General features: G+C 34.9%; 1 long non-coding RNA gene across 2 annotated transcripts in view; it reads left to right on the top strand.

The window, feature by feature from the left end:
- The window catches only part of LOC140757761 (uncharacterized), a 63,630-nt gene that overhangs the window by 23,988 nt on the left and 27,374 nt on the right, over nt 1-12,268 (top strand). The window contains exon 1 of one of the 2 annotated variants that reach the window (XR_012104024.1): nt 10,442-10,568. The exons of the other annotated variant lie outside the window; for it this stretch is intronic. This is a non-coding gene — a long non-coding RNA (uncharacterized LOC140757761). Of the gene's footprint in view, nt 1-10,441; nt 10,569-12,268 lie in introns of those variants that run through there. 2 annotated transcript variants of the gene reach the window in all.

Here is a 12,268-nt window from a genome sequence, read left to right as displayed (position 1 = left end):
GATTCAGTGGGTTACTCTAAGGCCGCGTACACAATGCTGAGTTATCACTGTAACCGTTACAGTTGCTGTAACCAAAAACTATGGTTTGTATGGCTGGCGAGAGCAACGCTAGCGGCTACGACTGTCGGTTTTTGTTGTGAATGAAAGGGCGCTCTCAGTAGGATTCGTGGTTACGGTTACACTTATGTGACAATCGCCTTCTTACTTCGCCTAGTACTTCGTTACTATATCTTGGTTATACTTGGTTATAGTTACGATACCAAACACGCGAATATAGGGTCCTCGCTGGAAATTTCATGCGTACAAATTAGAACATGTTACTGTTACAGGTTCGTTTACAGTTACAGCTCGTTAATGCGTAGCCCATATACGGGCTTAGCACCGACCTATACATTCGAAATTTATACGAAGTGAGCCACGTCAAGTGTCAGGTGCCGTACGTGTAACTTTACAAACAAATGCTCGCGTCGAGTGTACGCACCGTGACGACGCTCTCATTGCAATATAGTCGCTTTAACTATGCTGTATTGTGATGTTTGGCGTCCACACACAATTCCAATTATAAAATCTGTTGTATTCCTAATTTACGATCATTAAGATCCTTAATTTTCTGCGTATTATACCCCTATAAAAATAAATCATAACATAGTTATGAGAACGTTTATAAATATAATAGGAATTATGTTAAACACAAATAAGTACTTATGTCATATTTTTACGCTATTCTTTTAAATTACGCGCGATTATAAAACTGAATTTAAATTCCTACGCTATCTATTTTTTACACAAATTTTATATCATACGCTGAAGTAAGATTAAATTACTTCACACCAAGCTTAATGCTGATACTATGAGGAATACTTATCCCAATATTGTATCGTATATAATTTATTTAAAAAGTACCCAATCTCCAGTATACATAAGAGTACACACGGCTTGATTGTAACTAAATTTAAAATAAAAATCTTTTGAAATTTTCATAACTTTAATCACAACGTGTTTTTCGATGTGGCTGCTTACATAGCTTATACAAACTTCCCTGACGATATTAAAGTTTAGTAGAAGATTATGTTATATCACATTTTACATCCTGATAAACGATATTATAAAATAATTTCATAAAAGCTTTCGTTATCTTATCTTAGGTTTTTATTTGGGTACAAATATAATATTAAACTGTAGTAAAGGGATAATTATACTTTCGTGAACATTTTTATAAGGTTTATAAACAACGTTTTTAAATTGTTTCTTCTGGTTTTACTTTATATATAAAACTATTTTTAGTGCTTCATTGTCATATAAAGCATCTCAAAGCTATATCACGCTATTAATCTTAAGACATACTTTGTAAACGCAAACGCGCTGTGAGGATGAGTGAAACATAAACTTCTTTGAAAGATGTTAACGGAAGGCCCTTCGTCAAACGAAGTAAACCGGTATGAACTTGTAGTTGTATGAACGTTACAAAAAGTCTTAGATGTGGAAAATGCCTCTCAAGGCTCATGCTCCGCAGGGAATTAAAGAACTTGAATAAGCTTAACCATAGCTAACGTAAGCAAAGGCTGTAAGCTACCATTGCGTACCTACAAGTACGTAGCATGTATGAATTATGAAAAAGTTTACCGGGAAAAGTATGTAAAGAGTTTATCGGATGCAAATATAAAACGAAAAAGGCGGTAAAACAAGCTTAATAATATTTCAATTGCAGACTCCACATATTAATTAATACTTACTGACGGCATGTTTTAGTTTACAAACAGGCTTGTTAATTTAGTTTTCGCATGGCATGTGTTTTCAAGTGAAATTGGTAAAGGTGCTATTTTAAAATTAAATTAATCGTAATAGAATTTTTCTTTTTGGTTCTACTACGGCGTTGTCGCTGCGCCTATTTTTCCTGATAGACGGAATATTGCAGCATTTTATCTTTATATTTCATGGGTTTGAGGTTCAGACTAACCGATAGATATAAATCATTTCAGTTTAGTTGTAGTTGTAACAATGCGACGCTTATCAACTTCATGTAGGATTCTCGTTCTATTTGGCATGGTTACATATGTCCCCGGGCAACAGCTATCAGGAGGGTTGCATGTTCGTTTTTAACTATATTGAACATTTTTTCGATAACTGTCCAAAAACGTTCTTTAAAGTTAAGTATACGCATGTGGTTTACCTATTAGAATACTCTATGATACTAAGCGTGCAAACTCAGTATCAGTTGTATGTTTCATGATAATTATAAAACTAATGAAGTCCCTTAACAAATGATGAGGTATAGGTGATAAAATTATATATGTCCAGATATTTTAACATTCAGCGGAGCTATTTCTATTTATAAAATCTGTTTGGCCATACTGAAGGTGTGCTCGTTAGACGCCCGGACGTCAGACAATTAGCTTACCGCTGCTGTAAACGTGTTGTACGTATAAAGTGATTTTCCACACGAGGATTTTTCAATTTGCTGCTCTGTCCAATACTTCCTATTTATTTTCAAGTTTATTATTTGTTGCTTCATCAAGGAATAGTAAGACTTTTAGGCATGAGTATCTTAATTTTAAACGTACTGACGTTTCGTAAGTAATTAAGATTTAACAATTTTGATTGCTGAATTATTTCAACTAAATGAATAAGTCCTAAACATACTAGTTGTCCCTTATATTTGATGAATAAAGTAAGACACGTTTTTTATGGCCCCCTGATCTGATGTGTGGCATAAAAAGGATGGTCAAGCTTCTCTCCATGACTTAGGAGCCCTGGAATGAATTCCATGACGCTGTGTCAATGTTATTTAAATTGGAAGAGCGTCATGGAGTTCGGATCTATTTCATAGTCGTGAACCTGCGTCTGTAGGTGCATATAAGACAAGGTTTAACGATGGCTAATCTATGATGTGGCGCTATATGCATTTAGCCGTTTCCAATGTGTAGACGACGATCTACGAGGCGTAGAGGTTGCATATCGATCGTTGATTGTTACGAATTAGATATCCTAGCCTGGAAACATATTGATTATCAATTGAAAAATCGATCAGAAACATTAATAATTATTGTCAATTGTTATCATAAAATATAAATATCTTTTTTAAAGTTGTTATTTTAAGTACTTATTAGGTCCGTGTTCGACGCGCAAGTTGTGGTCACGTTCATAAATACAAATAATACATAACGAACGACACGTTCTCAGCTAATCTTGCTATGTAAGGATTTTTCTAAACTTTTCTATTACGTCCATACTTTGTTACTTTCCTATTAATTATACAATCATTTAGCTTGATTCAAAAAGCCTTTAGCCTAATTGCTTAAATTCCTTAATTTACGCCGATATCCAAGCTTTAAGGGTAAGTGATAAAACTATGAGAAAGAGCAATTATTTTAAAAACTTTTAACTTTGAATCCGTAATTACACATACATTTTCAAAAAAGTTCAGTAAAAATTAAACAAGGAATCTACAACAGTGAAGTTGTATGCAATCGAATGACTTTATAGTTTTATGCCACTGAGGCGTATTGCGTGATGTTAATATTTTAATCTAAACGTTGGAATCAAATAAATCAGCGATGGTCTCCCGAGATGGAGCAACAACATAAAATTTTAAATTTCAACGCACAACGATCTCAATTTGTAAAATTGAAGTCGATATAATTTGCATCAGCTACATATCCAAGGTTGGATTTCAATTTTATAAATGTAATTTAACAATGATCTTAAATCCATCATTTGGTCGTACAGAATGGAGATGAGCTATGCGGCTACGCGTTTTATTTCTGCCCACTAAAGCGTAGACCAGAGAATGAAATTCGTTACGTAATGCCCCACTTTTACACCCGCTGGGATGTTTACAAACATATATGAATACTAGCGGCGCTTCTCTGAGCTCTTTGCGTCGTCGACTCTCCTAGTAAAGAACGGAAGATGCGTATATTGCGATTCTTCTACTTGTTTAGGCTTTGATGTGCTCTTTGAGTGATAGATCGTTGCTTAGTAGCGTGTCAAAGAGTTTTAAGTTTCGCATACATAATTACTGTGTACAAGTATAGCCATACAACTTTATGGTGATTCTTGTGAACAAAAAAGAAGTTTTGATTGATACTTTTGTATTGCGATAACTTCTCACCGAGGACCACATGTAGGTACGTAAATGTGATACTTTCATACATACGTCCTTACAAAGAAATATGACATGTATGTGTTAAAAATCTAGATATGTAGGTACACTATAAATATTAATATAGATATGATATTTTCCGATGATCGCGTCTACATAATACCTAATTTTATAGGTCCATATACAAATATATTTTCGGTTATAATACAATTCGTCGGATATGTAGACATTCTTTAGTTCGAGTCCAAAATCACGTTTAAATGTAATTATTTAAAATTTTAGATATTAATTATAGACTTTAAATCCATTAAGTCTGTTCGACTTGTCTGTTCTTACTTTACCAACACAAACGTAATTGTAACTGTAAAATGGTTTATCTTATATACTAAAGTACTTACATTTAAATAAAATTGTATCTTTAAATAAACTAAAAGATAGTTACACGAAACGAGCCAACCAATAAATGAATTTAAGCTTCTCTTTAATCGCAGACTGCACTAGTCTTGGTTACAGTTTAATCTGGGACAAATATACAGGCAAAATAGTACTAAGTGAATGAAATTAGGGCTTATAGAACGCCTAAATATCGACAGAAATCAATTAACAACGTTATATTGATATGCACTAACAGTTATATTGATATGCATAAAATAATGTATTCTAGGTGAAGCTATCTATTGTCCCTGTAGTTCCGGGATCAGAATAGGGCTACGGTATCCCCTGCCTGTCGTAGGAGGCGACTAAAAGGGGGCTTCCGGGGTTGCGGGCGGCAAGAGTGGGAGCTCGAACCGTCCAGCAAGCGACCCCGGGAAGGACGGCGGTATGTGTGGTCGCATACCGTCGTAAACACTACATGGTGTGGGAGGAGCGAAAACTGCTCCCCCAGGGTAGACCCCGTTGGGCATCACGCTTGGAGGGCTCCGGTTGTGTTCCGTTAGAGATCGCGGAGTTCTCCAACGAGCGTTGAGTACGGCCACCGGGGGGTTTTAGTGCGGTAAAAATCCCACATAACCCGGCGTCGCTCCCACGTCGTCGGGTACCTTTTGAAGGTTTCCCCTCGAGAGAAAAAAAAAAGGTATCTTTCCAAGGTTTCCCCCCAAAAAAGGTGAAGCTACCTAAAAGCAAAATAATATATGAGTGCTAACTATGCCATATAAGTATTACCGCATTCTTTAGAACCACCAAAGGGATTAATAGATTAACCTATTTTTAAAAAAAGGTAAGTAAAACGCTTGTTTAAGCACCACGCAATACAATACCTATTATCAAGTGCCACACAATATTTAAATTAGCGCTAAAAGAAGGAAAAGTTCATAAAATACATACCATCGACTACCCTTTTCATGTCAGTAGTATTCTAATTCGCTACCATTCATTCAAAAATGCTAAAGTGAATTTGAATGAAAGAGGCAGGAACACCGTCAAGGGCAATCGCGCCGTCGTATCGATTAAAGCATCCTCAGGGGCAACAACGCATCAGTGACCGGCCTGATATCATTTCTATGTTGTTTTTTTTTGCAGCTGTTTATGGAATAAAGTAACCACTAACATAAAGTAGAGTGCGTATCCGTGTGCCCTATGTCTGTAATATAAAATACTTTTACCTACTGAAATCCTTGCATATCAAAGCATATATTCTTTATAAGTAATGTACTTACACATCTATATTAACATATGAAGGTGTTGATAAAAACAGTTTTGTATAATCTAACAAAGACACAATACACGTACAAAGTTTGCAAAATGTGCAACCACACATACTTTTGTAAGCAAGTACTGCCTCAAAGTTATTAGTAAAATGATTTTCATTCATGTTTATGCTTTAGACCTTTCATTGCTGAAGTAATTCATTCAAAGAGGTAGCTGTAACTGCAGAGCAGGCCGTTTTTGTGTAAGCAAAATACATTAATTTCCGACTGGGAAAAGTTGTACAGTGCCTGAAAATAAGTTGATTGAATATTCTAATTCATATAGCAAACATGTTTCATGCGCAGAAAGGTTAACAAAATACAAAAATGTAAGTACAAAAAAATAAAATTTAATTGTAATATGCACTGTACGTAGTTTTAAAATATCTTACACAAGATATAAGCTAACTTTCAAAGTCATGTTGTGAATAATGTGCTTTACGTGTGCGTAATATTATACTCGTAATAAGATACAAGTCTCTTACTAATAAGCGTTAGTTTTATAGTAAATAAAATGTGATAAACTTTGGGTAATTATGCCATAAAATAGAGGCCGATAATGGCGGCATTATCTCAGTGCGGCATGTAATGTTAATAGACGCAATTTGCAACAGAACTACTTGTATCGCCGCAGCGAATAACTATGTAATGACATTATAAATTAAGTACAACATTCAACCAGAGCCTAGATAAAGTTACTCTTCCGTTCGAGCTAAAGCCGACAGAGACAATAAAATGATAGTTACAAAGTTAACATATGCTACACATAACCACAGTTAACATTGAACTTTGGACATCAAGCTTGAAAATAAGTACAATTTTGGACATTATTTTGTTTGAAGAACTAAATTTTCGAGACACTACTACAAAAAGCAAACAAGAATTATTCCCAACTTTTTAATTGGCCCACATCATGCCTATAGCCCTGTGAAAACGCGTGAAATGGATTTCAAAGCTCTCCTTTTAATAAAATTGAAAAGAAAAAAAACAATACTCTTTTGTATTTTAATTGATACGTCCTAGTTTTTAATTTACAAGTTTATCAATTTCGATTTACATTGTCTAAGGATAGTTGACTAAATAATATTAATATACGAGTATAAAATACGAAATATGTGTCGGATGCTTCTGAAATATCCGTTTTTAATGCCACCATAATGCACTCATAAATAAAAATACTTATCTTGACCTTTTATTTTTGTGAATATAGCCCAGAAGCAAATAGGAACCATTTTATTCGACAAAATTACGTAATTTTTATACTAACTGATTTAAAATTTATATTGTGGCTTGTTATCTCTTTCGTTTGGCAAGAATAATTGTGTAAAAGTTACGAAAACGACAGAGACGCTAGTTCCGTTCGCTTCGGTCCATCCAGACAGGCATAAAAACCAGTTAGTTAGTGGAGTTTACACAAACATTGGGCTTGTTAACTGTAACTTGTTAATTTTGTTGCTCGCCTTGTTTGTCACAATCGCTACATCGGCAGGCGCGGTATAACTAGGAGCATGTGTGACGTTGCCATGCTTTTCTTGCTAACTAATATAAGTACACGTGTAGTACAGTACCTTAATTAAAAACAGTTATCGCGAGTTTTACACTATCTCGTCGTGTACATTTAAAGGATGCCAGTTATTTCTGTGCTTTTAGTTTCAGAATACTTCGAGTCGGTATATTTTGGCTTATGTTTTTTATCTTTTGGTGTAAACACCACTTTGGTACTTTTTCAGTTATAAGATATTTTCTTAATCTTAAGTAAATGTTCCTTCACCTATATACCTACCTATACCTATAATATACCTACTTACCCCGAATACCGGAAAACGGTATGCACAATAGTGAGAAAATTAAATAGGGAGTCGAATAATGAAAACTTTCAGAACTATCGAGAGCGAAATGCACAGTTATACTGTGCAATAGAAATCTACACTAGACAAGGCACCTAACGTAGTTTAATTTATTATCTTTTACATATTCTTAATAGGTAATTACTCGCTAACTTACAATATCTTTACATATTTCATGGGTTTTTTAATTTATTTTAACCTATATAATATGCGCTATATACATTAAGTTTTAATCAATAATAAGTAAGGAATTTCGTCAATCACCTTACGGTCTTTATTTATAAAAAACCAAAGTAAAAACTTGAATTATTTTTAGTCCCCATAGTTTACTACTAGACTCTAGGGAGTATATTACGCGGAAGTAAGTCCATACTCTCGAAAGAATTGTTTTGGCAACGATAGCGTCTGTCCACATATCGCAGGTTACTGCACAAGTTTTACAGAAAAGTTTATTTAAAATCCCAGTTATGTCACATTGTCTATAAAAATCGGCCCAAATAAATAAAATAGATATGCGCTTTTGTAACTTATATTTAGTATAAAATTTACATAGGTTATCATGATGCTGGTATACGATTCCACGATACTTATCTTAGTCATTACTGTCTCAATATTGGGGTCACTTACATAAGTGCAAGTCGGTAAAATTTACACATATGTAAGGACATTTTGGTGCTATACCAGATATGTAAAAGGTAAAAGAACCCTCTATTAGTCGACTTCGGCGGCACGACCGCCATACCTATTTCTGCATAATAGCAGTAGCGTTAACCTCTGCTATGTTTTGGTTTGAAGTGTGTGGTAAGGGAGAAATACCTGTCCGAGGCATTCCAGCTTAGTCCTCCAGGGTAACGCACCTGTGGCCGACCTCAGGTGGGATTCTGGTCTCGTCAAAAAAAAATACTCATGCATTGATATGACAATCAAGAACTTATACGTATTTTGTTGTCAAAAGCAGTGATCTACTCAAATCCATTTTTCAGCGAACATATGACCATGGACGTATAGGTAAACAATAAACCCTGAACTTGTTTACAGTTTAAAATAAACATCATCAGTACTCATACAAATATTCAGTTCTCAAATACAAAGTACGGACTGCAATTTCGATAGCGGTAAAATTTGCGAAAATAATCTAAAAAATGTTCTGAACGTAAGTACTTAAGTTCATAAAGTTATTGGTTGGTTTTGCTCACACGTGTATGAAATTGCGTAGTAAATCAGCCTTACACTGAATGCTAGGCTGTAAACTGATCCACTGCGTTTATTCGCATGATGGGCATGCGATAAATGTATTTTTTTAACCGACCAGATATTAATAATATAATTGACAGTAATAAAGCTTATTATCATTAAGCATCACTTAACCAACTAAATAGTATGAGCTTATTTACTAATCCATTCTAAGTAGAACCACACCAAAGTTAATTGTAATTATTTGTTGGTCGAATGCTGCCAAAGAGAGACCTATTTCTATAACCAATAATTAACAATAGAACTAGATGACACCTTAGAGTTCTACTATAACCATTTACTATAACCATAAATAAAATATGGCGTAAAACTTTTGCTGCAAGATAGTAGCATACATACGAGTACCATGTAGTTAAATTTTAATATGTAGATAGTATTAACAAACATACAGTCCACCTTATATCGCACGTATATTACATTTTTAAAACCAGAAGGGTTGAAACATATATACATACACAATGATATCTGATATTGCACTACCCGTGATAAAAAGTTCTATAATAATGTAGCTTATATAACAATATGTTCCGTTAACTTTGTTTAAGAAATGTAAACTTTTAATACTCAATATATTCTGTCAGCTAAACAAACAGTACAATCATATACTGAATTGGAATTCCCGTTACAAGGTTACCGAAAAAGGTGAGAGAATATCTCAATGCCTCCTGTCGGAAGTTTCGGTTTAACGTAAAACTGAAAGTCGTAGGATAGTGTCGTAATCGAATCGCCGTCAACTGGAAGAGAACCGTGTCTAACAATTAGAGCAGCAAAATGCAATTTTCCTATACCGGCAGGCACCAGAAAAAACATAAATTAAACGTGCCTACTACCCTACCGAAATGCCAAATAATCCAATGTCAACTCATTCGTTATTATTCATACAACATTATCGGTCGTAACCTACATACAACGCAAGTAATACTTCCTACTTAACGCGCAAATCATTAGTTTATACGGTAATACCTCACATATACTAAAGAAAAATTGAAACCAGCACAGAAAATTTTCAAATCAAATTACTAATTAAGCTTCACGTTTCGTTCCGTCAGCTTACATTGCTTAATAAAACCAGAAACGCAGCTAGAAAGTCGTTAACTGCGCTTTAGCTTTAGAAAGAAAGTCGAGACCTTTACTGAGGGTTTTTCATTTCATTTGAAGTCTAGGAGAGGTTGCTTGCGAACTCACATTTCCTACGTGGTGTAAAGTTGCCCTAGCGGAGGCTCAAAGAAAACATTTCTTTTATCTCTATAATAAGCTATTTAATATGACCCATTTAAACACTATTCCCCATAACGAGATTCGTAACAAAATCTATAGTGTAAATATTTACGCAAGTTATACTTTGTATACTAAATATATTGATCTGTTTCATCTTTTCCGGCTAAATGCGTTTCCCAGTCTATCACCGCTATACTAGTGTGCAATACGTACGGTTGCACTGTGAACTTTGCATCTGTGTGAGTGCCACGTGTAAGCTCGGGCGACCTCTCGCCAACGCTGCGCTCCTAGTACCCCACTCTCTGCGCTGTAAACGATCTTGTTTGCGAGAACTTCGAAGCGGAAAATTTGTCTCATAGTAACTGGGGTGCATGAAAATATATATAAGTAGATTACTCTTAATTAAGACTGTGATTTATAGTGATGATCGTGAATTAGACATTCTTTACACCAGTAATGGTAAGTTGATTTATATTTTATGTCCTCTAACCGAGTAACCTTGAAGACAATTGCATTTACATTCTTGCTTCCGTGCCTATTATATGTATTTCTTGACATAGTGAATGTTAATGTGATAAAATCTTTCGAATATTACGTAATTTGAAAGTTGTGACATTCCCAACGAATTACGTGGGTGTTTCGCCTATTACATTATAGGGTTTGTACGTATTGAGTCGTCTAGCTAGCTAGATGTATCGGTATTATATGTAAGCGTAGTGTGTGTTGCAATCAAGCCTATTCACACGGCGTAACCTGGCGTTACACGTGCCAGCTGTAAAGCATACCAAATACACGCACCTCCGCTCCGCTCTCTACGCGGCGCTACGTTGCTACGAACGACACCCTAACAATGAATAAGTGCGTTGGAATAACCTTCACCATATTGCCATTTATTTTGTAAGTATAATAGCGCAATAAAGTAAATAGTAATGTGTTGTCATACTTTTTCTGCATAGTAATAAACTTACATATTCGTTCAAAGTGTGAACATTTTGTAGGTCGTTTAAATATCCACGAAGCGCACCTAATATAAATATGGTTGAATTGTTTCTATTTCTTAATTTTTGCTCTAAATAAATATTTAAAGCATACCAATTTCATTACCTTTTCTATAAAATCTGTTTTTACCTAGTGGAGTAGTAATAATATTATCGAGCTTTGCTGAACTTTTACCTTTACTTCCCTGAACCTAGATAATTACCCGCGAGAACTATTTCAAGGCAATAAATTTTTCTTGTTAATATGATATCGACCTAGATATTAAAATATAATTGGATAGGTAGTAGTTCAGACTGTCCCAAGGCTCGTACAACAAGTTACGGTCGGTAAAGGTAAACCAATTGGTACTTTTATTAACGTAAAGGGCGATTATGATGTTACTTACCCTTTCGTTTTGTTTTAATGGATATTTATTGAAAGATAACAAAAAATGAGGAATAATTATAACAATTGTTAACCTACCATGAACACAACATAATGTAAAATACGTGAAACAGTTATTTAATAAAGAAAAATAATAGAAGTAATCCTTATATTTGTAATCGTACCTTGTAGCCAATATAGTGTAACCTATATAAATGGATAAATTTCTGCTTAAATAGACGCTCAAGTGTTTATTATGCAAGACGTTACATCACCTGCAGGTAACGTAATAGTTTAGCAGGCAAGTACGTAAGTACCTACTGACTAAATATGTCACAGCGTGTGATTGAAATTTGTATGAGAACGAGAAAGTAAAAGAAAATCGAGTTTTGCTTGCTAGGCGTTCGAATCTGATCTCATTATCACGCATGTTTGCCCAGCGTGTAATCTGACTCACATGCGTGCCACTCACATCCTTTCGTTTCATAGATACTTTTCCTGTAATGTGGCCTACATTTACTTACACGTGTGTATCTATAAAAGTATTGGATGCGAGTGGCACGCAAGCGGACCAATATCGTACGCGTGCGCAAGCCCGTGCGACAGGAAGGCCCTACATGTGCCTATTGTCAATTGCTTCTACTCTAAATAGATGTAAGAAGCCCGTTAATTTCTTAATAGACTTTTGTAAGATGTGTGCGGTCATCCGTATAAGCGGGGCACTCAGATATCCTTTTCATATCCAAAATGAATCCTTGTCTAGGAATGGAGCATTACTAAAGCTATGATAATAATGT

Source organism: Epargyreus clarus, unplaced genomic scaffold (assembly GCF_041222505.1).
Source record: "Epargyreus clarus isolate Ecla_fem2 unplaced genomic scaffold, WU_Ecla_fem_2.2 ptg000005l, whole genome shotgun sequence".
Lineage (NCBI taxonomy): Eukaryota > Metazoa > Arthropoda > Insecta > Lepidoptera > Hesperiidae > Epargyreus > Epargyreus clarus.
Note: the sequence above shows the minus strand (reverse complement) of the source record. Positions and strands in the feature narration are given on the sequence as shown.